A 26,799-nucleotide genomic window follows, 5' to 3' on the forward strand; every position below is an offset into this window, starting at 1 on the left:
AGGGCAGTGAAATTGGTTTCCAGTAAACCCACCAGCATCCTATCTGCCTATAGAACTATGGCCTTGAAATAGCTCCCATGGAATGCTAGAATATCTAGAAAGGTAATTGGATGCAGAGCATCTGTCAGTTTACTGAGCTTCGGGAAAGGCAAGAGCTTGGTTTCCTGACTTGTGAATACACATTTACTCCACTAAGAAAAATTCAGGGACTCTACCTCATCCAAAGCAAAGTGAGTCCATTTTTTTTTGATCAGCTTAAAAAAATCTTTTCACTTGTCAAAAGTTCCAAAAGTAGTACATAAGAATATTGGTATTATATATTTTGCTAGCAACTAGTAATAGTTATATCAGGCAACAATCTTAATAGAAATGAGCATGTCTTATGCAGAGATTTCTTCTTTATTCATCAGTCCATCAAAATAAAAGAGTTTAGGCAAAGAATTAAAATCTCCCAGCTGAAATGTTCTCACTGTTACTGTCCTGAAAGAATGAAATAAGTTCATATGCAGGAGAGATGCCTCCATTTAAGAAATGAACTGTGTCTGCTAGTAAGGAAAGAATACTGCCTGCCCTGCGTCTTCTGAGGCTTTATGCTGCCCAGGCACATCCAGAGCCTGGAGTGCTAACTAGATTGTTACCCTTGGGTGGCTCATGTTCAACTCGATGAAAGACGACTTGTGTTGAAAGACATGCCACCTTCATCTGGAACTCGTAAATTTGAGCTGGGACACATTTCTCACATAGCAACCTTGAAATAAACAGGGTGGCTGCTCACCCAGAAAAAAGTTTTCATATGCTGAGGGGGCTGGATTAGATGATCTTTCTGATCTTGATACAATTCTAGTCCTCTGTAGCCCATTCTTCTGCCTTTTAAATATGCCTATGGTCAGGGGTGGAGAAGGCAATGGCACCCCACTCCAATACTTTTACCTAGAAAATCCCATGGACGGAGGAATGCTGCAGTCCATGGGGTCGCTAGAGTCGGACACGACTGAGCAACTTCACTTTCACTTTTCACTTTCATGCATTGGAGAAGCAAATGGCAACCCACTCCAGTGTTCTTGCCTGGAGAATCCCAGGGACGGGAAGCCTGGTGGGCTGCCATCTATGGGGTCGCACAGAGTCGGACACGACTGAAGCGACTTAGCAGCAGCATGGTGAGGGGTTCTCAACTTGTGCTGCTGGTGGTATACACTGAGGCAGTGTCTCTAAGAGGGCAACTTGGGAGTATCTATCAACACTTGAAATGCACAAATCCTTTAGCCAAGCAGTTCTGCTTCTAGAAATTTAAATTTTACCCTTAGTCATACTGGTGCACCAGTATATATGCTGAAGACTCGTTGTAGCAGTTTTGTAACAGGAAAGAAAAAAACAAGATGGAAAAGGCCTGTATATCCATCACTGGGAGATTGAATGACTATGTCATGAATACACATTCAGTGAAATACTACTAATCTGTCTAATCAGTATTAGAAAAAGTATGAGATAAATTTACATGTGTTCTTACCTCTGTTAAGGCATATATTTTTGTCTTTTCCCCCTCCAACACTTACAACAGTACCCAGAACATAAATAGGTACTTGTAATTATTGTAAGTGACTAAAAGAATAATGAATGGGTTTTTAAATGAGTTTAAAAATACCTATTATAAATGCCCAAAGAGCACTCTGTAGTTCCCAGGCCATTTCATAACTGGATCCTTGGTCTTTTCCAGTTGTAATTGTAGGAGGTATAAATATTTTACACTACTCTATCCTTGAAGAGTAGTTTGTTTTGTTTAGTAGTGATTAGGCTTCATCCCAAATTCCAGTGACACCCCCTGGGGCTGTAGACTGTGAAAGAACCACTGAAGAGCCACACAAACACGGTTCACCATTCAGAGCACTCACAGACGAGATGCTTACAGCCACAGGTGGCTTAACTATGCTTGAAAACTGAATAGAAAACAGATTGCCAGCTGTTCCATTTAAAAACATTTTCCTTGATTCCATGTTAGTTTTAACACAAACTCAGCAAAGCTCACTCCTTAAATGAGACAAAATATTTCAAAAGAATGTGTGTTTGCAATGAACATGAAGTTTCCTGTCAAAGAGTTTAAAGTGTTAAAAAGAACCTTCAGGCCCCAGCTGGAGTCACTCATGCAAAGTCCCACCAAGACTGATTACCTAACCTCACTGCAGTTTCAGCCAGGAGTAGAATTTTATTTTATTTTATTTTTTTTTTGAGAGGAGTAGAATTTTAAACCAGGCAGACTGGAAATTTCTAGTCAACACCAGTGAGCTAGTCTGCTGGAGAAGACCCCCTGTCCTCCCCTAAAGGCACATGACCTTGCCTGAGATAATCCACTCCTTTAATCTCTCTGTCTGTCCTTCCTTCTGCCTATAAAAGCTTTCCATTTTGTACAACTCCTAGACCACTCTTCTGTTTGTTGGGTAGGATGCTCCCTTATCAGGACTCTTGAATAAAGCCAATGGGATCTTTAAATTTACTTGGTTGAATTTTTTTTTTTTTTTTTACTAAAGATATATACTTAGTGAAAAGAAAATAAAAGTGTTCTTTTCTTGAATAATAATGTAAGAAACTTTTAAGTCCTACCATGAACCTATTTGTTACTATACTTTGAAAGGTTGGAGAGCATGATTTCCTTCCCTTTTGCTATTTCATTTCTTTACCTCATGTTTATTTTTATTTTTCTACTCTGTGCATTTCAACAAAACACCTGGGGATATACTCTTACAGGAATTTGAAATTTATAGGGCCACATTCCCAAGTCCTTTGTAGAAGAAATCATAAAGCCAAATAAATACAGCCACACCTGTTGGTTAAAGATACATGTTACAGGAAATAGAGCTGTCACTCATTTTCCTTTGCGTGTTTGTGAGAATATTTAAGGACTTGTTTCAAAAGAACTGCTGAAAATGTAGAAACCTAGCATCATCATAAAACTTGCTGAGATGCTGGGTCCTGGATTTACAAATACACTCCCTCAGCACCCTCGTTGCACTGGATAAGCCAAGCCTTGGCAGCCTGTCATGGCCACTGAAATCGGTATGACTCTTGTATAGTCTGACTTAGAAACTTAGAAGAGTATAGCTTTGGATTGGCAGCTCTAGGACCTTAAGGACCACGATATTGCCCTCCACACCTTCTTATTTGGGGAGACAGAATTGAAGGAGATGAATGACGTCACTGCTTACTATGAGCTAGATCCTGCCTGCATCCCTGCACCTTTCTAATGGACTAACTGAGGAATGTGAAGAAATGTGTTGGAAATTTGGACTCCTCGTATAAGTGGAGCCTAAGGCCGCTTTGTCAGTTTATTCTATGGCAACAGTTCTCCCCACTTCCCCACCCCCACTTTTTAATGCCTTTAAAACATCCAACAGATTTTAGTTTTCCACCTCATATTCCTTTCCTGTCCCAGGATCCTGTGCGGCACACCGCATTTCACTGAGCTGTTCATGAGCCTTTAGGCTCTTCTTGGCTGTGACGTTTTCTCAGACGTCACTTGCTTTTGATGACCTTGACGGTTTTGAGGAGCACTGCTCTGGTGTTTTTTAGGATGGTCCTCTAATGTCTGATGTTTTCTCATGACTAGGTGGGCTTTGGGTTGGGGATTATTATCCCAGAGGTAGAATACATTTTCTGATAACACTGACTTTGACTACATATTGGTAGTATTGGCCAGGTTCTCCACTCTGAACTCTTCTTTCCCCTGCCTGTACTGTGTTCTTTGGTTGGCTCCTGTGTCCCTTTGACGTAATTCCCATTATTGTGTGTGTGTGGAGGGGTGGGAGGGTATTGGTTTCATCACTTCCTTACTTTCTAGCACCATGAGATGCTCCAGGCTCATTCTATATTTCCCTCCCAATTTTTCATTAAGCTATTTCTCCAATAAATCCTCTTTCCTTTTATTGGAGAATGCTTTTGGAAACAAGTATCTAGGTTTAAGGTGTGTTTGTTGCTCCTGGGGTCTTTTAGGCCTTTGCTGACAGCAAAGAAATACATGTGTATCTACTAATCTGTGTACATACACATTTATGTAACTATCTATCTATTAAGCTAAACATGAGTTCATCCTGATGAGCTTTAATCTAGTACCACAGGGCTCATTCCAGCCTCCTTCCTTTGCTTATATGTAAACTCTCAGTCCAACAGGAGACACTTGGCTCCCAGTACTGGCCATTTACTTCATTGTTCAGCTTCAGTATACATGTATAGAAGCATCAGAATTATCATCCTGTACCCCAGTCCATTCTAAAGGAGATCGGTCCTGGGTGTTCATTGGAAGGAATGATGCTAAAGCTGAAACTCCAATACTTTGGCCACCTCATGCAAAGAGTTGACTCGTTGGAAAAGACTCTGATGCTGGGAGGGATTGGGGGCAGGAGGAGAAGGGGACGACAGAGGATGAGATGGCTGGATGGCATCACTGACTCGATGGACATGAATCTGAGTGAACTCCGGGAGTTGGTGACAGGGAAGCCTGGCGTGCTGCGATTCATGGGGTTGCAAAGAGTCGGGCACGACTGAGCGACTGAACTGAACTGACCCCCATGAAACAATTGTATCAACTAGAGCACCATGCTCATGCTGAGTCCCTTTTGCTTTTGGTCTTGTAGACCTATTTCCAAATTACTTAGGTCAGCACTTTTTAGCCTGACTCCCTTCAATAAAGTGGTTTCATACATTTGTAATATAGTTACAGTCTCTTAGAGTCTGCCTTCCTTACTGGGATCCCCTGACCTCCTAAATTTTTTTTCCCCCCAAATTGCTTACATCAAAGTTCACTCTTCATGCTATAAATTCTATGGGTTCTGACAAATGCACAGTGTCCAACAAGTAGAGTATCATGAAGCATAGTTTCAGTGCATGTCAGACAGAGAAAGAAAATACTGCATGATATCACTTACATGCGGAATCTAAAAACCACAACAAAGTAGTAAATGTAAGAAAAGAGAAGCAGACTCATGGATATGGAGAACAAACTAGTGGTTGCCAGTGAGGAGTCAGCCTGGCATAGGGTGGCGGAGTGGGAGGCACAAGCTATTGGGTATAAAACAGGCTTCTAAGGATGTATTATGCAGCACAGGGAGTGGAGCCAATGTTTTGTAGTAACCGTAAATAAAAATGAAAACTTTTGAAGTAAAACCTTAAAAGAAAAGTATATAACAGATCCAGGAAAATGAAACAGTTGTTTCACTGGCCTAAATATCCCCTGTGATTCACCTGTTCATGACACTCCCTTTCCCTGAGCTCCTTGCAGCCGCTGATCTTTTTACTGTTTCTACAATTTTGCCTTTGATAGAATTCTATATACATAATTGGAATCACACAGCGTGTAGTCTTTTTAAAGTTTTTTTTCACATAGTCATATGCACGTACGTTTCCTTCATGTCTTTGTGGTTTGGTAGCTCTCTGTTTTTATCATTCAGTATTCACTCCACACAGTTTGTTTATCCATTCACTTATTGAAAGACAATTTGACTGCTTCCAGTTTTTGACGACTTCATATAGTTGTTAATACACATTCACATGCAGGCTTTTGTGTGGAGATAATTTTTCACATCAATTAGGTAAATCAATTTCATTTTGACATGAAACTCACAGAGAAATGTGAATGTTTTTAATTTAACAACGATAGGAAAGGAGAAGCCACTTTCCAGTGGTTTATGACTCTTTTTCTTTCTAAGTTCTTAAAGTGGCCATGTGATCAACATTTATCCTGTTCTTCTAACCACCATCACCTTGAGTTTTAACTAAACACAGTTGTACTAAGACATTCCACAAGTGGATAGGACTGAGTAGTTTTGGTAGTATCTATTTGAGTATGAGTACCTCAATTATAACTGACGTAATGATGGACGAATTTGGTTCTTTCCTAGCTACCCCACCCCCTAAGCAAAATCTGCCTGATACAAGAAGCCTCAAATGAGAAAATTCTCCAATAGAAATGCAATAACCTATTCTGGGTTCCAGTCAAAGGGGTGGGAGGGTCTGAGTTCTGCTGACATTTCAAGCTCACCTTTGTCCATGTTCCCTTTCCCTGTAGTCTCCTGGGTAGTGTTTTCATCATACTAGCTCCCAGGGTTTTCTCTCATAATAGGCTCCCTGTTGTGACTGGGGAGAAAGAGTTATAGTTCTTAACCCTCACTGAACTGTGATGTTGGCCTGATGCAGGGAGACCTCTCCATGCTCAAAGCCAGGAGCCATGGGCAACAGGATACCGAGAGTTCAAGAAGAAAGTCGTCATAAGGAAACCCAAAGATAAGTGTTTCCAAACTGGGGAGGAGGGGGCTGCATCGTTCTCTTCTGGGACTCCTGCTCACTGTTACAGCTGGTGGTCTGCTGTGGTAATGGGAGGAGCTGTTGTGGAGAGTGGCCTGTGCAGTGGCGAGCTGGGTCGCAGCCTCTGCAAGCCTCCTCCTTCAGTGTGCTCGAGACGTCCCTCGCCTGTTCTCAGGATAGTCGGCAGTGTCATATTGCAAGAGAAGTTTCCCAAAATTCTGGGTGTCAGACTGATCTATATACTACCTTGGGACCCTACAGAGGTGTAAGGAAAAGCTGGAGTTTCTTTCAGTTCTACTCTGAAATCTTTCATTCCATATCTCTATCAGGTTATGATTTGTATTCCACGTTTATAAGCACAGTTTGCTAAATTGCCTTCTTTTTCATATATATGTTTATACTGGTGTTTCAAAGCCTCTTTAACAATTCATTTCATGTACATATTTGGCAATGTCAACATCCTTGTTCTGTAAGAAATTGTGGCTGGCCCTATCTACAGATTAAATAAGATCTTATTTAAATATCTAAAAGCAGAAGATCACCTTCTAACTTACCAACAGTGACACCACTGAACTCTTTAGATAACTGTTAGTAATATGAAGCATATCGTACATGTAAAGGCATGTACAAGGTATATGCATAGTTTAAATAAAAATCAGTTTTATTCACTTTGAGGTTGTGGCCTTTCCTGATGTGGAAAGACCCCATGCATGTCACCTTGGGTCTGCAGAGATTTTCTGACTTCCAGCAGCAGGATTGGAACCTGCTTCTACTCATTCTTGATCCAGTGGGCTGTCACTGTTCAGCTATACAATGCTATTATATTTTCTTTTTCTCTTTCGGTTTTACTGAGATACAGTTGACATGCACAGCATAGTGGATTGACTTACACAGGCCATGAAATGGTTACCACAGTAAGTTTAGTGAACATCCATCATCTCATGTAGATACAAAAAAGAAAAAGAAAACAAACTTTTTCCTTGTGATGAGAACTCTTAAATTTACTCTCCTGACAACTTTCATATATAACACACTGCAGGGTTGATTATTTTTATCACGTTGTGTGTTACATCCCTCCTACGTACCTATTTTATAACTGCAACTTGTGTCTTTTGACGGCCTTCATCCAACTCCCTCTCCCCCTGCCTCAGTAACCACAAGACTGATCTCTTTCTCTATGGGGAGTTTGTCTTAAAAAGCATATATTTGACATTAATTCTGAACAAGAACCATCCTTCAAGTCAAAGTAGGTGCCTAATGATTATTATCTACAGCCATTCTCTATTACTTTTCACTTGATATAAAAGTTCACGTGTTTTGGACCCTCAGAGGAGCAAAGACCCCAAAAGTTTGATCTCATTGCATAATGAAGGTAGTGAGTGGATAGAAATAGTTTCTGAATTCTAGAAATGATGACCACATGGCTTTCAGACAGTGACAGATTCTAACAAAGTGCAACTTAGATTCCTCTGTACTCTGGTGCTACTCAAAAGTGGTCCACAGACCAGTAGCATCCACATCACCTGGAAGCTTGTTGGACATGCTGTGGCCCTGCTGAATCAGCATCTGCATTTAGCAAGACCCCCAGGTGATCCTCACGTACCATAAAGCATGCTTCCTAGTCCAGTGTCCAGGATGCATAGTCAGACATTCACCTAATTCACATTTAGGGCACAGAAGATGATTCCCCAAATTCTAGAGTCTCACGAGGAAGTAAGAATGGGGTTTTTTAGAATGACTTTATCTCCTAACATGTTGTTTCTTATATACACACATTAATGTATATCTTAGAGTGAGTAGTCAGTCTCTATGTCTTTGTCATCCTTCTACTTGGCCGCCTGAAGCCGTCCTGAGATACATACCTAAGAGTGGGAGCCAGTCTTGTCTCTGCAGGGCTCAGGACTAGAGAGAGAGCCTATGAAATTGCAGCTTACATCAAATAAGCTGGAGTCAGCTTCATTCAGTGTCATTGTTAAATGACAGTTTTGAGGATGTGGAGATAAAATGAGGAAATCAGTTGAGTCAGCAGGGCAAGACTCAAAGATGAAATGCTCTACAGTGTGACTGAGAGTAAGCATCTCTAAAATTAATTCTCATGTCTGAATTTTTGGTTGTCAATCATATATCAAACCCCGAGCTGTAAGTCATGAGTTTCATGGGTTTGTTAGCAGATTGACTTGTTTGAAGTAACGCTTGAAAGACATTTCAAGCATCTTAAACTTTGATCTCCCTATTCCAGGGTTTCTCAAGCTGTGCCCTGTTGATGTGATCATTCTTTGCTGTGGGGGCAGACCTGTCTTTGTGCATAGTATGTTTAGTAGCATCCCTGGTCTTTCCTCTATGAGACACCAATAGCATCTCCCCTCCTGAGGTGTGACACAACCAGAAATGTCCCCAAGGGGGAGCAAAATTGCCCCCAGTTGAGAACCACCACCATATGCGAAAGTGAGTATTCACGAGAAAGGTAATGTCTGTTCCTTGGGAATTCTGCCTAGGTCATGACCACAGTATATACCAGTGAAGCTTCTGCCTGGTGCCTCTGCAGCCATTAGAATCTGGAGATCCTGGGAGACAGCTGTAAACCAGGTAGGGCATTGTTTGGATATGCAGAACCATCAATTCTCAAGAACAGAATGGTGACTCTTTCCGAAAAAGCCTCACAGCCATGGTGACCCTTGGTCTTGTCTTCCTTGACCATAACCCTGGACTCCCGGTGACCCTATAATTTCTTAGTCAGTTCAGGCTGCTCTAACAAAATAACAAAATTGTCCCCAATTCTTAGATTCTACATCCAGTGCAAATATCCTCTTTGAAAAAGCTTTAGGAATGGCTGGTAATAACAATAGCCCCTAAAATGACCTCTGAGACTTTGCCCTTCTTAAGACAGATCAGCCTTGGTCACTGCAATTCACATAAGTGCTGACTCAGGGGGAGTTTCTTCTCTTGTCTTCTCCCCAGCCCTGACTGTCTTCTTAGATGTTAGCTGGGTCACAAAGATCATCCCTCTAGTCCTTTTGCTCCTCTTGAGACCCCTCCGGTTCTTCCACATTCACAGTTACTCGCTACTTCATTTACCCGCCTGCTGCTTTTTCTCCCTGCCTGCTATTTGCCCAAGACTCATCTCGGTTTTCATTTGTCCAACTTCTCTCCTTTGAGATCCCACTCCCACCTCTTCCCAAGATGCTTGTGTGAAAGGACACTCTGAGAACATCACTGACCTGTCCTCCCATCCTGGAGAGAGCCTTCTGTGCCCCCTCTGTGAATATTGACTTCGTCGTCCTCTTCCTGGAGCTCTGTGCCTCGAAGAGGGGACCGCTCCCGACAGCATCTCTTTCAGCCTCACCGCACTTATCCATCTGACTGAACTGTGGCTTTTATCATTTGTGTGAAAATAGGGGGAAATTATATCACTCTAATGGATAGTTTGTACAATTGACTCTCTCATTTTTTGATGATTCTACATTTGCTAGTTTGCCTGGTTGCTAAAATTAATTGGTACCCCACTCCCAAAATAAGTGCTCAGGAACTTTTGTGGCTGGGACGGATTGGGGGCAGGAGGAGAAGGGGACGACAGAGGATGAGATGGCTGGATGGCATCACTGACTCGATGGACGTGAGTCTGAGTGAACTCCGGGGGTTGGTGATGGACAGGGAGGCCTGGCGTGCTGCGATTCATGGGGTCGCAAAGAGTCAGACACGACTGAGAGACTGAACTGAACTGAACTGTGGATAATGCTTAGGGTGGTGAAAACTTTGAGTCACCAAAGTTGGACATTCTCAGCTGAGGGAGAGCAGGGTGACACTCTGCCTTCTCACTGAAAGTATCTTCTCAGGGTCTATTTGGTGTCACCTTTTTTTGGTAACTTTTTTTTTTTTTTTTTTGCATTTTTATGACTGTGTTGGTGATCTTGCTGTTTAAAATGGCCCTCAAGCATAATGATACCATCCTGTTTCATGTTCCAAAGCACAAAAATGCTATGATGTGCCTTATGGAGGAAATAACGTGTTAGATAAGCTTCTTTCAGCCATCAGTGATAGTGTTATTAACTGTGGTTTCAAGGTCAATGGATCAACCACATGTATTAGACAAGTTGTCTTTAAGCAGAAACACACAAAACATTGCTTATTGATTGATTGATGAAAATATTGTGACCAAAAGTTAGCAGGAACAGAACCTTGTATTCCCCCTAGGAGCAATCAGCCAGTATTCACTAACTTAGTGTTCACAGCAGCAGTTTCATAGCATGTGACAACCACGAATAACAAGGCTCATGTGTACATCGGTGTGTATATGTGTGTATGAGCGCTCACTTGAAGGATATGCAGACCACTACTAGCACTGATTGCTTCAGAGACGAAACCAGGCAGCTGGGGAACAGCAGGGAGGAGACTTCTTACTATAATACCTTTGTGTTTTGTGCCATATAATTAATACCCATCAACAAACTAAATTAAAACAGTTTAAAAGCAAATAATGAAGACAATACAGTTTAATCATTTTCTCTTCCATTTTAGGGAAGCAAAGCAGCTCCCACCAAAACTCCAGTCACTCAGACTCCCTCCCTGGTCTTCTAGGCCCTGCAGAAGCCGCCCCCATGCTCTGCCTCCCCAGCTGTGCTTCTCACCACCCCCTTCATGAGCATCTCAGGCCATCCATCTGGTCTGCTCATTGCTCAGCACGTTGGCGACTCTGCCATCGCTCACTCCATACTTGCCATCAGAAACACTTTTGTCCCCTCTCCCTAGCAACACCTTGCTTTTCCTTCAAAGTCTTTGGCAATTTTCCTGATTGCCCCACCCAAGGAGGTCTTTCTCTTCCTTGTTGCAACCCCTTACAGAAGTCCATGGCCCAGGAGTTTTCCCTAGTTTGGTGATTTTAAAGTCTGGTCCCCAGACCAGCAGCATTAGCATCACCTGAAACATCTTAGAATTGCAACTTCTAGGGCCCCACCCCAGACTCACTGACATAGAAACTCTGGGGCAGGGCTCAGCAATCGTGTTTTAAACCCTCCAAATGATTCTGATGTATATAGTAAGGTGTGAGAACCACTGTTCTTGAAAATTCACGGGAAAGAAACACAAATAAACAAAGGAAAGTCAGTAAACAAATGAAAAAGCACTCAATCTCACAATTAGGGAAGTAGAAATGAAAACAACAAGGAGATATACTTTTTATCTTTCAGATTGGTAAAAATTTTAAAGATTGATTAAAATCTCATGTAGCAGTAGGAGCCAGGAAACAGATACTTGCATATCCCACTAGAAGCATAAACCAATATAACATATTTGGGAGAGGGGGTTGGTAGTTGAACTTATAATTTAAAAATGCACATCTCATGACCAAGCAATTCCTCTTCTCAACTTCTCTGCTAGAGAAACACTTGATTCAGTGCATAGATAGACACACAAAGACATTCATAGTGCTGCTGTTGGCAATGGGAGGAAGCTGGAAAGCGCCTAAATGTTTCAGTAGAGAAGTGCCCAAGCACCCTAGTACAGCCACTGAGAAGTATTATGCAGTAGGTGAAAAGGATGGGGTGGCTGTTTATGTACACACGTGGGATTTACCCTGAGACATTGCGGAATGCAAAGGCAAGTTGTAGAAATATATATAAAATATGGCACCATTCAAGTTAGAAAAGACACACCCAAATGCTCTAAATTTTCTCTGAGTGTGTAATTATGAAAGTGCATAGAAAAGCAGAACAATTATTACCTCTGTAGGGGGCAGAAGTAAGGAAGACAGATCTGGAACAGAATTTTAAAAAGACTTCCAATTTAGCTATAATTTTAAAATTTCTTAGAAGATTTGTGTATGCAAGTATTTCTTGACCAATAAACAATTTTCAGTAGCAAAAAAAAAAACCTTTGGAAATAATATACTAATTTGATGGTTCTTAATCATTTTTTGGTCATGACTTCTGAGATTTTAATGAAGACTTTCCCCCTACATTCCACAAAGTTATAGAAGTTTTAGTTTCATTTCAGGGAATTTCTAGATACTCCAAAGCCCACCCCTAGAGCTCTCAGGCTTTCTGGACCCTGGGCTGAGAGTTTCTGGCCTGCATGAGGATCCTTCTTTGCTTTTTGCTCTGGGCTCCATGACCCTCTTTGGCATCCGTGTCCCAGAGGAGTCATAACGTCTGACAGCTATGTTTATGAGTGTCAGCAACTCTTCTTCGACAGATTAAATTTCCCCAGAAGGTAGATTTTCGCTGACATCTTAATACTTGGAAAGGAGCGGGTGATCCTTGAGGAGTGAGTGAATATAGCATATGGGTTGTTGAGCCACAAACAGAAGCTGATCTGTGTCAAGGAAGCTTCAAGCGCCCTGCATCTGATCTTGGAATTCATCGGGTTCTTTTTTTAAGTTCTGCCACGTCATTCTCTCATCACATGCACACGGACCCTTTTATAGTGTTTTCCACTTGGCTGTAAAAATAGATTTTGGTTTTTGCTTTTATATTTTTAAAGAAGAAAAGGTGAAGAAAAGGGCTGACTGTTAGCCCTTCAGCTGACCACCATTTTCAGCCCTAAAATTTTAATCAAATTTTCTTTCCACTGTTTCAAAATGGTTGCTGAAGGAAGGCTTTTATTTGCCCCTTTTTTAGTGTCCTTTACGAAGAAGGTGCTGGGAACCCACTCCAGTACTCTTGCCTGGAAACTCCCATGGACGGAGGAGCCTGGTAGGCTGCAGTCCATGGGATCGCTAAGAGTCGGATACGACTGAGTGACTTCCCTTTCACTTTCCACTTTCATGCATTGGAGAAGGAAATGGCAACCCACTCCAGTGTTCTTGCCTTGAGAATCCCAGGGACAGAGAAGCCTGATGGGCTGCCGTCTATGGGGTCGCACAGAGTCAGACACGACTGAAGCGACTTAGCAGTAGCAGCAGCAGTGTCCTTTAACTTCTATGCAGAGTACATCATGAGAAACGCTGGGCTGGAAGAAGCACAAGCTGGAATCAAGATTGCCGGGAGAGATATCAATAACCTCAGATATGCAGATGACACCATCCTTATGGCAGAAAGTGAAGAGGAACTAAAAAACCTCTTGATGAAAATGAAAGAGGAGACTGAAAAAGTTGGCTTAAAGCTCAACATTCAGAAAACTAAGGTCATGGCATCTTGTCCCATCACTTCATGGGAAATAGATGGGGAATCAGTGGAAACAGTGTCAGACTTTATTTTTTTGGGCTCCAAAATCACTGCAGGTGGTGATTGCAGCCATGAAATTAAAAGACGCTTACTCCTTGGAAGGAAAGTTATGACCAACCTAGATAGCATATTGAAAAGCAGAGACATTACTTTGCCAACAAAGGTCCGTCTAGTCAAGGCTATGGTTTTTCCAGTAGTCATGTATGGATGTGAGAGTTGGATTGTGAAGAAAGCTGAGCGCCGAAGAATTGATGCTTTTGAACTGTGGTGTTGGAGAAGACTCTTGGAGATCCAACCAGTCCATTCTAAAGGAGATCAGTCCTGGGTGTTCATTGGAAGGAATGATGCTAAAGCTGAAACTCCAATACTTTGGCCACCTCATGCAAAGAGTTGACTCATTGGAAAAGACTCTGATGCTGGAAGGGATTGGGGGCAGGAGGAAAAGGGGACGACAGAGGATGAGATGGCTGGATGGCATCACTGATTCGATGGACGTGGATTTGAGTGAACTCTGGGAGTTGGTGATGGATGGGGAGGCCTGGCGTGCTGCAATTCATGGGGTCACAAAGGGTCAGACACGACTGAGCGACTGAACTGAACTGAAACTGTGTTAAGTGACGGAGTCAGTTCTCGGAAAAATAAGCTCCCTGGTAACCTACTTCTTGTTCTGTCCAGCAGTTGCCAGTAAATTTCTGGTCCGTATGTGCCGAGCCTGAATCTAAATATGCCATGCATACCTTTGCCGTGCGTGCCTTGCACACAGGCTCTCTGGGGAAGCACTTGGAACCTTCTCTCTGTGCCCTGCCCCAGTCCCCACACCATGACAGGTTTAGGGGAGCCCTGGAGAAGCTGGCTGTGGCTGGATTTATTCATCCTTTCCCTAACTTCTCTTTGATTTACTTGTATCCTAAGTAGAAAACGAGAGGTCCACACACTGTATAGTATTTTCCAGGAAATGTGGATGGGCATTCCTTTAAAACAACAAGAGCAACAACTGTGCACTCTGTTCATTAGGAATGCAGCTGAGTATCCTTGAGTGCTTTTTCCTCTTGGGGAATATTTTCTGCAGGTGGCATGGAAGCCTTTCCATAGGCTGCTCTAACCTGTCTTCTCAGGCTGACTGCTTGCTTCCATGAACTCTTGGGTCCAGCCACACTTTAAAAAACCTTTCCTGCTTCTGAGTTTCTGCTTGTGCCCTTCTGACCCTCCATCATATGGCCTCTGAAACAGTTTTATTCATCATGACTCAGATTCCCATCTGAGTTTCTCAGAGAGAACCCAGATGAGCATCCTCATTCTCCCTTGAGTGTTTATAGAACTTCTCTCTTCCACTCACAGAGGACTTCTCTGTGGAACATTTGTTGTAGCTGCTGCTCAACAAACACGCATTGTTTGGTAAGATGCTCAGGAGGGTTTCCTGTGAGGAAAGAGCATCTGAGTTGAAATCTGTGTCTTCAAAAGTACCAGCCATGCAAGAATCAGAGAAAGAGTATTAGGTCCAAGAACAGTAGGTGCAGAGGCCTTGAGGCAGGAAGGAGCTTAGCATGTGGGTGATCAAAGGTTTCCTTTTTAAAAAGACTTTTTATACAAGGACTGTAACCCCTTACAGCCTCTAGCATGAAGTAAGGCTGCTAGACTGTCATCTCCATGAGGGTAGATTCCAACTCTGTCTCACTTTTCGTGACCAGGACAGCGATTGGTTCATACCAGACACTCAGACAGATGGAGGGATGGATGACTGCTCATTGAGTAACTGAACGACTTCTCTCTGGCCTGATGACAGTTTTGCATCAAAGCCAGAATGGACCAAAGGACTCCTTGCCTTCCTAAATGTGGGTCCGTGCTGAGCAAGCCCCTTCAGCTCTCTGTCTAGGTGGTTCAGCTCACCATGCATTCAGTGAAATAAGAACAGGGCACTTACTTCCTTTTTGGAGGGACATTGTCCACATGAGTGAGATCTCATCTACCAAATGTTTGGAACTTTTGGAAGCTGCTCAATAAATTCAGACAATTCCTACAGCATGGCTCAGCCAGCGGGCAGCCAGAAGCCATCGTATGTGAGGTTTCACCCCAACAGCGTGGGAAGCCACTGTGATGGTCCCTGCGCTCACCGCTGTAGGATTCCAAAGCCTCGCACCTCTGTTAAGCTTTTGGAATGTGGACAAAGCATTCCATCATGTTAGCGGGGCACTCGCTTCCATGGTGCTCGGCTTATTGTTGTGGTCATTCCAGGGCTTCTGTCTGGCCTTTGTCTTGCATTCTCTCATGGAGAAGCCTCTGCTACAATCACTCAGAGTAATCCCTAGTGCAGTGGTGCTTTTAGTGAATTGAGGAGGCCGTCCATTCACAGAAGCAGCTCTGCAGTAAAGTCAGTTTTCAGGAGCATCAGGTCTAATAAAGAATTATAATCAAGAGCTTTGTTAAATAATGAGCCTCCCTACTAATACCTTCCCTCTCAAACAACAGTAACAAGCGCAATAGTTAAAACTCCCGGCCTGCGTCAGCATTCGGGATAAGCATCAGGCATATAAACTACTTTAGACATCTTTGAAATGGCTAAGTGTAATTTATCCTTTTGGTGCTCTACTTTTCAGTATTGTTTCAGGGTTATAAAATAGTAGAAATAGTGGAAGTGGTGGTCACACGTTCAGGTAGGGGAGTGGGTGAAGCACTTAGATGCTCTTTCTCCAGTGATACCAAGACATGCCAGTTCACCCCACCAAGGGGTCAAATGTTCTCTAAACAGCAAAAGGAAGTGCTGGTGGAGTGATAGTTTTTAGAAAGAATTCTCAGCGCATTCCTATTTGCAAAGCCGCCCTATTGCTATTACCACTGCCGTGGCAATCCAGACTTGAGTGCAAGTACAGAGACCAAATAGGAACTGTCCTGTGGTTCGCGAGCTGAGCTAAACTTGTGGTTCAGCTTCGTTTTTGCGCAGCAACAAATGACCTGGGCCGTTTTTCAGCACACACCTAGCTGTTTTCACTATTCGACTTGAAATGTCAGGTCCAGCACTGACCTGGTGCAGTAGTCAGGGTCACACATTGCATGTATGCTGCTGGTGATGGTTTATTCACTAAGTCACGTCCAACTCTTGCAGCCCTGTGGATTGTAGCCTGCCAGGCTCCTCTGTCCACAGGATTTCCTGTACTAATGTATAACTGGTAAGGGTGGGAAGAAGAGACAGGATGCGACGGCAGGGTCCATGCCTCCTGGCCTAGCCTGCTTTACCATCTCCCGATTACTGTCTCAGAGGGCATTGCCTGAGATGCAGTTTGGGCTTAGACACGTGGTAGCACTGGATCTAATCATATGACCCTTTTTGCAAATTGAATTGGGGCATCAGTTTGGCAGCTGAATTCCCCCAGTGTTCCCTGGTGCACATGTCATAGCTCCAAAGCATTGGCCAGCCTCTAACATTAGAGGGCCTCTACCTCCCAGGACTCACAGTCCAGATGCTGCCAGGCAAGACCACCAGTGTGCCCAGGGTAACCATGCTCTGGGTCTCTCTAAGTAGAGCCCAGTTTGGAATGAACTGGAAAGACTCTCTTAGCAGCAGGAGGGCACATCATGAAAGACTATTATTTGTCCCACAGTTATAATAAAACTTGTTTCTAGCTGGTTTCTATTTATTTCCAGAAGAAGCAATTTTCCCTCTTTCTCAAGAGGTCCCAGGAAGGAATGTTTGACTCTTAATAGTCAACAGATAAGGAAAGTCTCCTTGAATCCTTCTGGATGAAAATCTTCCAATTAGACCCTTACGCATCATCAAACAAACTCAGTTTTAAGGGCATGTTTTCCACCTGTTAGGACTAGTTTTCTAGTCCTAAATAAAATTCATGACTAGGAGACTGAGGGTTTACTCGATGGACTATTTTAGCTTTTGCCTTTAGTTCTTTTGGGATTTGCATCATGTTAATATGACTCTAAACCAAAAACTGTGAGCCTTAGAGCCTGCAACTGCAAACCAAACCCTAGGCTAACAATTCTCTCCAAAGTCCTAATTATATTTCCAATTAAATCCACTTTATGCCTTCACTCATACAAAATACTCTGAGAGTCCAATGTAATTAGGTACTATAGTACTAGTATTTATTCACCATAAAGATGAGTGAGATAAAGCAAGAGAGAACAACCATCGCCTCTGCTGAGTCTGGTGGGAAAGACGGACGTGGACACAAATGATAACGAGCAATATGCCAGGGGCTAGATTCATGGGTCTGACACAGTGCGGTGGGGAGAGGAAGAGTCATTCTTGCGGGACTAGGGGAGGTTTTGCTGAGACAAGGACAGAATTGGAATTTGTTCTTGGCCGGGGGCTTCGCCAGACAGACTCAAGAAAGCGCATTCCCATTGGGGAAACCACATGGGTGGGATCTGCAATGTTGGAGCTTCAGGAGGACTTGATGTGTCTGTGAGGCAGGAAGAAAACGCAGAAGTATCTGGAGACATACTAGAGACAAGGGACAAAGGGCCTTCACTTAGAACAGTTCTGGACACTGTGACACATAAGCAACTAAAGTCCAAAGGGCTCTACCATGCAGCCTTTTATTATTGTTATTTATGTAATTTTTTTGCCATGCTGGGTCTTCAGCGCTTCACATTGGCTTTCTCTAGTTGCAGTAAGCGGGGGCTGCTCATCGCAGTGACGTCTCTTGTCGCAGAGCACGGGCTGTAGGACGTGGGGTCAGTAGTTTCAGCACATGGGCTTAGTTGCCCCACAGCATGTGGAATCTTCCTGGACCAGCGACCGAACCCAGGTCCCCTGCACTGGCAGGCAGATTCTCAACCTCTGGACCACTAGGGAAGTCCCTCCCACACAGTCTACCAATAATATTATTACATTATTTGTAAAATAGGGGTAAGAGTAGCTACCTTCTTAACTGGAAACATAAGGAGCAAGTAAGAGAATATATGTGATGTGGTCAATCAATGCTGATTGCTAACTATTTACAAATGTTGAATTCGCGTTAAACCAAGACTAATGCTAACATTTTGTGGGAAACCTATGATTGATGATATAGGCCAGGTCTCCTTGGTCAGGTCAGTGCAGAAGTCCGGAGTTGGGTAGATCAGTTGAGGTCAGGTAACCCCACCACTTGATTTCTGAGAACAGCCCCGATGGGATTTACAGCTTCGGCCCCATCCCTTGGCCAAGTTTGCAGTGTGGGGAGGACATTGAGAAGCTCATTCTGTCCTCAGATTTCTTTCCATGTGGGGATCAAGGAGGGGAGCCCAAGCCTTGAATCATGAAGATGTCCTAGCCTCTCCTTATGTAAGATGATAATGTCAAGGGTGCCTGGCACCAGCAAGGGAATGTTTCCTCCCTCCAAGGCTCCTCATCCCCACATGATGACTAGGTGCCTGCTGATATTAGACCTTGCAGACTGCCTTGAAAGCCCTTGTTTCTCTCCCCCTTTTTCTTTAATAGCTGTATAGCAGAGTGGGTTGTGTTTATGCCTCCTGGCAGTGATTATTACCTTAAGCAAATTTTTAGTAGACTTTTTTTTCTTTTGATCTATCTTATGATCACAGCAAATTGGGCAGAAAGCACAGAGAACGCCCATTCACTTCTTCTCCCTGAAACACACAAGAGCCCCGCCCCCATCAACATCCCCCATTGGAAGGCACAGTTGTGACCGTCAGTGGATCAACAATGACAAGTCATTATCATCCACATTCCATACTTTACTTTAGTCTTCACTCTTGGTGTTATACCGTCTGTAGGAATTGCTGACTTTATATGAGAAACTGTCCCCAGGAAAGCCTGTTCAAATAATTTAGTGTGAGGCTTGTGATGCTAACTTATTTTCAAATAACCTGATTTGAAGGAAAGCATTGAAGGTGGAGTAGAAGGAGAAAAGAGAGAAAGATAGACATGATGGGAGGAAGGAAAGAAAGAAGAGCGAGGACATCCACTCACCCAGGCGGGTCCCACCCCCAATCTCAGAAGCTCATCACCAAGAGAGGTTAATGATTACTCTTGCCTAAAATGCCCATGCTTTACTCCTGTTTCCTAAGTCTTTTTCTGCCGTCTCACAATGTCTCCGGGCCTTCCTCTTCCTGGAAGGAGAATTCTGCCTTTGAATCTTTCCTTGAAGCTTTTCACACACATCCTCCAGGCCTCTGAGATGAGGCCCCCAAAATGTGAAAGAGGAAAGTTTTATTTTGAAATAAAAGGCTCAGAAACAGATTGAGGCAGTTCTAGAGATTTTTTTTTTCAGCACCTAAGATAGCTTATTTTAATTGCTCTTGGAAAGTTCTTCTGAGGAAAGCTAAGTCAGCCTCTTGGGCTGACAGATGAAACCTTCTGAGAAGTTGGCTGCCCCCAGAGCCCTGGGCAATGCTGAGACGTCCTTCCAAACAGGGACCCAAACAGCTGAAGGGCTCCAGTTACCCAAGACGTGAGTGACATGGACACTTGGGCAGTTGGAGAAAAGGAAGGAGTGGGCAAGGGAGCTGGAGGAGGAAAGGTCAGAGGAGAAAGAAGGGCAGTGACAAGAGGGAGGGGGCAGTGAGGAGGAGGAAGGCAGGGCTGGCTGAGCCATGGCTGTCCCTCAGTCTGAGGAGATCGAACTGCCCCTGACCACACCCCCACTGGACTTTGGGGACAGGGTGGTGCCCTGCTGTGAGCCTCAGGGTGTGATTGGCTGTTTACCAACCCTGCTCAGGCCGGAAGTAGAAACCCCTCTGGCCTTCATCATTAAAGTCCCCTCACGCCAAACAACCACGGTACATGAAGCTGGCCGTCCTGGACCCAGCAAGCAGAGTTTGTGCTGAACCTTTGATTCAGGATTTAAAGATGTTATTGAGTTTTTTCCGAACAGTGCATTAAAGTGCACACCCATTTAAATGTGTTGATTTTACCCCATTTCTGCTCTTTTGCACTTTCTGTATTTTTCTACAATGATTGTGGATAGCACTGATAGTGATAAAGATAAATGATTGCCATTATAAACACTGAATTGGCTTGAAAAAATTCACAAAGTAATTTGTAAAATTTTATAGAGAAATCAAAAATTTAACCTTGGTTAATGTGTGAGATGGAATTGAAACAAGGGCTGGGAGTTGCCAACTTTTTAAACCGTGTCTATATTGTTTGACCTGGTAAAAACCAGTGTGTATTAGTTTTATCATTTATTTTAAGGTAAACTCAAACACTTTTTTATTTTTGTCATTTGAAAAAAAATTTGTTGAACGGTATTTTCTTGGCTCTTTAGCAAATCCTTTCTGCCAATTTTGCATGCTTTGGACCACCTGACAAAAATTGAATTTGGCGTTTGTCCCCTATATGAGTCATAGAGGCCTTTCTGTCACAAGCAGATGTTCACTGTATGAATTCATATGTGTGCATTAATTCAGAGCTTCAATAACTTTATTTCAACTATGAAGTTTCAAGCTGACGGAATAGTCTGGAAAATAATTTAACAAATATTCTTGACCCACCATTTAGATTTAACAAATGTTATTTTTCCATGCTTGCTTCACATCCTTAAAAAAAAATAATAAAATACTACAGTTATTTATCCTCTGCTTTCATCTCAGCAGCATCTGTTTCCCTGAAGTTGGTGTGTATCTTCCTCTCCAGTGTTTTACACTTTTATTTTATGTGTGTATTCTCAAACACTATGCACTATTATTTCATATTTTAAAAGTGAAATTGCTCAGTCATGTTCGACTCTTTGTGACCCCATGGACTGTAAGTGCATAGAATTCTCCAGGCCAGAATAATGGAGTGGGTAGCCTTTCCCTTCTCCAGGGGATCTTCTCAACCCAGGAATCGAACCCAGGTCTCTCATATTGCAGGCAGATTCTTTACCAGCTGAGCCACCAGGGAAGCCCAAGAATACTGGAGTGGGTAACCTATCCCTTTTCCAGCAGATCTTCCCAACCCAGGAATCTAACTGGGGTCTCCTGCATTGCAGGCAGATTCTTTACCAGCTGAACTACCAGGGAAACCCTATTTTAAAACTAAACCCAAATATTTTGGTGAAAGTGAAAGTGAAGTCACTCAGTCGTGTCCGACTCTTTGCGACCCCATGGACTGTAGCCTACCAGGCTCCTCCGTCCATGGAATTTTCCAGGCAAGAATATTGGAGTGGGCTGCCATTTCCTTCTCCAGAGGATCTTCCCAACCCAGGAATTGAACCCGGGTCTCCTGCATTGCAGGCAGACGCTTTACCATCTGAGCCACCAGGGAAGCCCTAATATTTTGGTGCTGCTTACATAATTACTTTTTGATGTTTTTCATCAACTTTTTTTTTGAGATTTGTCCAAGTAAATATATGTAGCTCTGGTTCATTCATTTTCATTGCTGAATAGCTATTCTATTGTAACTTATTTATCCATTCTCTTATTGATTCAAGACATTTCTGATTTTTTCCATTGTAAAAAATGCTGCATTGGACATCTTGTCTGTGTCTTCTTGTACACTTGAGTCAGAGTACATTCCTGGGTTGTCTGAGCAGTGGAACTGATGGGTCACTGAAACACCTTTCAAAATTTAAGAAGAGAGAAATGTGCATGGTTTTAGGTTTTCTTCTGGAAGTTTGGTTTTAATAATAATTCTGGGTCATTTCATTTCATCTAAGGATAAATTCTTCACTTCCATTCTCTACTTCTTTCCCAAAGTTTAAAACTGGGAAACCTCTTAATCAAAGCCCAGATTATGAACAATCTATCATTCAGAACTCAAAGAACTGGAAATTCCCTGGTGGCCCAGTGGCTTTAGGACTCTGTGTTTTCACTGCCCAGGCCCAAGTACAATCCCTGGTCGGGGAACTAAGATCCCACAAAGCCACATGGTCAAAAAAAAAGAGAATTAACTCAGCCTGAAGCTAAAGTGGAAACTGGCCAATAAGTTACTTTTTCTTTCTTTTCTCTCCAAATATTGCACAGCAATTTGAAACATTAAACAAGATGCCAAGATCAATGAGCTTATTCAAAAAAGAAAATAGGTTTTGGTAACTAGGATGATGGATTTAGAATCCCGAATGGTTCTGAACCAGGCTGAAGGACGGCCCCATGCTGTTCCCTGATGGGGGTCCCATAATGGCATTTTCCCCTCCTTCTAGATCAATTTCAGCATGTGGGCATCAGCAGATTCTGGGTGATGGATAGGCAGCTTCATTTTAATAGCCTGTTGGTTCCAAGTGACCTATGGCCTTTCCAGAAGAGGGAAGATAAACCCTGCTGCCACTGCCCTGTTCCCACCTCACGCCAACCCTGGGATCCATCACGCCTCTCAGTCTGAGTGCCCCCAAAGCTGACAGGCCTCTGACAGGCCAGCGGCTGCCTGGTACCTGCGCTCACCTGAGCTTTCAGCCCCTCCCCGCGTGAGCACCTGCCCTGAGGTGTGCAGCACCTGTTCCCAACCTTCCTGAGACTTCTCGGTGCTGCAGGCACCTCAGCCCATGCGCCCCAAAGAGTGCCGCAGGCACTAGCTATGACACAACGTGGCCTCTGGTGGCCTAGGGCTAAATCTGTTGCATTTTATTAGTTACTAATTTCCAGGCATATTTCACAAATTTTATTGCTGAAGACAAGGCTAAAAGGCTAAAATAAGCATTTAAGTTAAAAAAAAAGTTTTAAAGAAAAATATTAAGTACATAAAAGTGGGAGTGTCTGTGACACATGCTTTGAAGAGCACGTGCAGGTAACTAGATTTAGGAAACATCGCCTGAGCCAAAGCAGTCTGGGGTAAGGACTCCAAGTCACTGGATTTCCATGCATTTCACTCACGTGTGGATTGGTTTGGGCCTGTCGTTTTGATTCTCTGTTTGCTGCTGCTGCTGCTAAGTCGCTTCAGTCGTGTCCAACTCTGTGCGACCCCATAGACAGCAGCCCACTAGGCTCCCCTGTCCCTGGGATTCTCCAGGCAAGAACACTGGAGTGGGTTGCTATTGCCTTCTCCAATGCATGAAAGTGAAAAGTGAAAGTGAAGTTGCTCAGTCATGCCCAACTCTTAGCGACCCCATGGACTGCAACCATTTTCCGGGCAAGAGTACTGGAGCGGGTTGCCATTGCCTTCTCCGGATTCTCTGTTTACCAACCTGGAAAATATGGGGGTTGGACTAATCAGTGATTCTTAGCCCCGTCTTTACCTTTGAATCTCCTGGGCAGTGTTTGAGTACTGATCCTCCCATCCTCTCCAGACCCACTCAGTTAACATCTCTAGCTCAGTGTGGTTTAGAAGCTTCTCCAGGTAGTTATAGGCAGGCGAGACTGAGACTCACTAGACACAGCGATGTCTGAGGTTCCTCCCAGGTCTAAGGTTAATTGATTTTCTGATCCCGCAGACAGAAAATGAATGCAAAGTAAGTGCCAATGCAGTAACAGCAGAGGAGGCTCGTTGTCCCCTCAGGCTCAGCCCCTCAGGTGTAATCTTTAACCGCTGCCCAGGCCTGGGGCGACGCTGAAGGCAGGGGCCACGTCCTTTCTCTTGGTTTCACCAGTTCCTAGGACAGCAGTTGATGTGGAGTAGTTAATAGATATTGGATGAAAGAATGAAAAATTGAAGTTCAGGAACATAGGTTTATCGGGGCATCTAGGATTAATCATGTGATCAGAGGTGAGTAGACAGATACACAGGAGAGGGTTTTTTTGTACCATGATTCCAGTTTATCAGTTTTTCAAGGGATCTCTCCTGGGTCCAAGAAGTGGAGCCAGTCTTTGTCCCCGGTGGTCTCTTCCTGGTGAATGGGATCAGAAGGATACTTGGTGACCACACAGAAAAGGTGGACCTTCTGTATGTGCTATTTCTATACAGTTCTGGTGATCCCATAACCTGGCCTCCATTTCTTTAAGGCTGTTTTTACGTAAAGGGTCAAAAATCGACCAGCCAGAATCAGAGTCCCTGTTGGACTTCCTAGTGACACGATGATAGATTTTCCTCCTCCAGTTTCCCTTTGTGAATATTCACACAGACCCTCACCCCGCCATTTACACTTGTTACCACAACACTGCCTCCTGAGTGTCGGGTTGTTTTGGGTTGAGTTGGGCTGCTTGCTCACAGCATACTTGGGACAGGCGCTTTAATCTCCGCAGTAAGTCGCTCAGATCACCCTGCAAGATGGGTTACTTCTGGAAAGCCATCCTGGAGACAGCTAATCCTGTCCTTCTTGCAGGCTTGACTTACGGAGATGGCATCTGCTGATCTCGCTTTCTGAGAGCAGTCTTATTTTGAGTACTGCAGTGCTTCGTCCACCTTCTACAATTACTGCGACTAAAAATACTTCAGAGGGTGAAGAATCTTCAAGGGGACTTTGCAACCTGGCCTGTCCTCCTTGTATCTTGATGCCATATTTCAAGGCAGTATCCTTGTTGCTGTGCTAAGCTGCGTATTACCCGCTAGACCAATATTTCAGGTGATGGTTGATTGTAGGCCAGCCTTTATGCTGACCTTTCTGATCTTTTTGCCTTTTCCCTACAAATGCATCCAAGACTCATGTTGCTGTTATTCTCCTGAACCCAGTACAACCACCATTTTGACTCAATGTGCAGAATTAGCGGCCTTCCCTGTGCCTCATGCCAAGGCTTCATTTTCTCACATAGATGTGAGTGTCCACCCATGGGTATCAGCCATGATAACCCTTCAGGCCCCTGCCCTTTCCCACCAACAATAGTATAATTTGGGATATTCCAGAGAAACCTAAAACCAGAAGAACAGAGATGTATTTGTGTTGCATAAGTGCTATGATATTCTAGAGAAAATTATGAAACATACTGCTACAAGTCCAAACTGAACTCTGAGTGCTCCACATTCCTGTTTGCCATTGATTCTGTTACTGAAGGGAACGTGAATCTACTCTCCCGATGTGTAGCAAAGCCAATCTACTGATACCAGTTTGTGCTGAAGGAAAGTACAGGGAGCCAAGCAAGGAGAATGGGCAGCTCATGCTCAAGAGATCTGAACTCCCTGATGGCTTTCAGGGAAGAGTTTTTAAAGACAGGGTGAGGGAGAGGTTCATGGGTGTGTGATCAGCTTCTCCATAATTCCCTGATTGGTTGATGATGAGATAACAGAAAGATGTTTTGGGAATCTCAGTTTTCTGGTTCCAGCTGGTCATACAGCCAACTTCTACCTGGTGGGGTTTTATTATCTGCAGAACAACTCAAGGATATGGCTCAGGGTATTATCTACAGCCCTTGAGGAGCAACTAAAGGTCCTTGGCTTTGTTTAATGACTAAACTATTACTAATTTTGTCCTGTTTGACTGTTCTCCTTTGTTTCTGCATTTTCTCACTTCTCTGATTAAATTTCTTCTTTGGAACTTGAAGAAGGTCTGGGAGGCTAAAGCTTTTCTATAGACAAGAGGTGGAGGACACAGGGGAGTCTCTCTTAGGGAAGGCCCTACAGGTCTTGCTTGGTTTCAATTTGACGAGCTCTGTGTCACTCAGAGTCCCTCACATGCCGGTCAGTTGCCAGTCCTGGATTTCAGTTGTATATTTGTTAGACTCCACCACCTTGCTGCCCCTGGTTTTCAGCATGATAAATAAAAGCAAGTGCTTCCACCATATAAAAATGAAGGAGTGACTTTGAGGACTTGCTCTTGTGTTAAGGAAAATCTTTCTTAAACTTAATTTCTATGTTTCTTCCTGTACCTGTGGTCTAATTGCACCATAGGGAGTGGCTGTGTCTGTAGGTCCTTGCATGTGATTAAAACATTTAAAGGACATACAAAAAAGTGAAGACAGTGATTACTTTAGGGAAGAGTACTGATGAACTGGGTGGGGTGGGAAGAGACATTACTTTTTAATTTACTTTTAACTTTTGGTACTGCTTTAGACTTCTTCATTCATTAAGTAAGACATTATGTCTGAGATTATATGATCTTCTGAGTCCCTTCTCTACACATGTGCTCAGTCACGTCCAACTCTTTGTAATCCCTTAGGCCGTAACCCACCAGGCTCCTCTGTCCATGGGATTTCCCAGGCAAGAATACTGGAGTGGGTTGCTATTTCCTACTCCAAGGAATTTTCCCAAACCAGAGATTGAACTCGTGTCTCCTACATTAGCAGGTGGATTCTTTACCACTGAGCCACCTGAGGAGCAGTCCCTTCTCTAAGAGTTTGTAATTCTCTTGTGTGAGGGTTTATTTTGTACTTTCTTTCTACAGTCTCTTTACTGAATTCAGTTTGGTTGGTTATATAGAAACACCTCGTTTTTCCAAGCATTACCTGAGAATGAAATTTTCCACACTGAATTCTCCAGGTTAAGGATTCTAATTCCTTTACATTGTTGAAGTTTGGAGTAATTACTAATGGAATACTTATAAGTTGTGTTACATCCCTTCCTACCCTCTTTTTATACAGCTTTATTGAGAAACAGTTCACCTACCATAACATTCACCTG

At 43.3% G+C, this 26,799-nt stretch overlaps 1 long non-coding RNA gene and 1 other non-coding gene across 2 annotated transcripts in view; one reads left to right on the top strand and one right to left on the bottom strand.

The window, feature by feature from the left end:
• LOC138992094 (uncharacterized) overlaps positions 1-26,799 on the top strand; it is a 54,485-nt gene that overhangs the window by 14,566 nt on the left and 13,120 nt on the right. The window lies entirely within an intron of this gene.
• On the bottom strand, positions 21,574-21,645 carry TRNAC-GCA (transfer RNA cysteine (anticodon GCA)). Its single transcript has one exon. It is a non-coding gene; the product is annotated as a tRNA-Cys (tRNA).

Source organism: Bos mutus, chromosome 19 (genome assembly GCF_027580195.1).
Source record: "Bos mutus isolate GX-2022 chromosome 19, NWIPB_WYAK_1.1, whole genome shotgun sequence".
NCBI classification, from domain to species: domain Eukaryota; kingdom Metazoa; phylum Chordata; class Mammalia; order Artiodactyla; family Bovidae; genus Bos; species Bos mutus.